We start from the raw sequence: 285 nt of genomic DNA, 5'->3' as shown, positions 1-285 counted from the left end.
TGGCCGGTATGTATTTTCTAAGACAAAGCTAAATGTTGCTGCTAAGAGGGACCATATAGAGGGAAACACAGCATGAAACCAGTTTCTAAGCTGTACCTTAACTTAAAGAATGCAAGTACTGATGCAGAGGTACTATGTAAATAACTGTTTTTGGTTAGAATGATTCCTGTTAGAAACAATTCCTACATGAGTAGGTGGTTTCCAAAGCAAGGAGTCTCCTAGATGACTGTTGATGGCACTCTATTCTTTATAGGTTTCTTCTGTTTTCTAACCCATCTTTGAGGA

The sequence above is a fragment of the Hipposideros armiger genome, unplaced genomic scaffold, assembly GCF_001890085.2.
Source record: "Hipposideros armiger isolate ML-2016 unplaced genomic scaffold, ASM189008v1 scaffold_92, whole genome shotgun sequence".
Taxonomy (NCBI): Eukaryota; Metazoa; Chordata; class Mammalia; order Chiroptera; family Hipposideridae; genus Hipposideros; species Hipposideros armiger.
Note: the sequence above shows the minus strand (reverse complement) of the source record.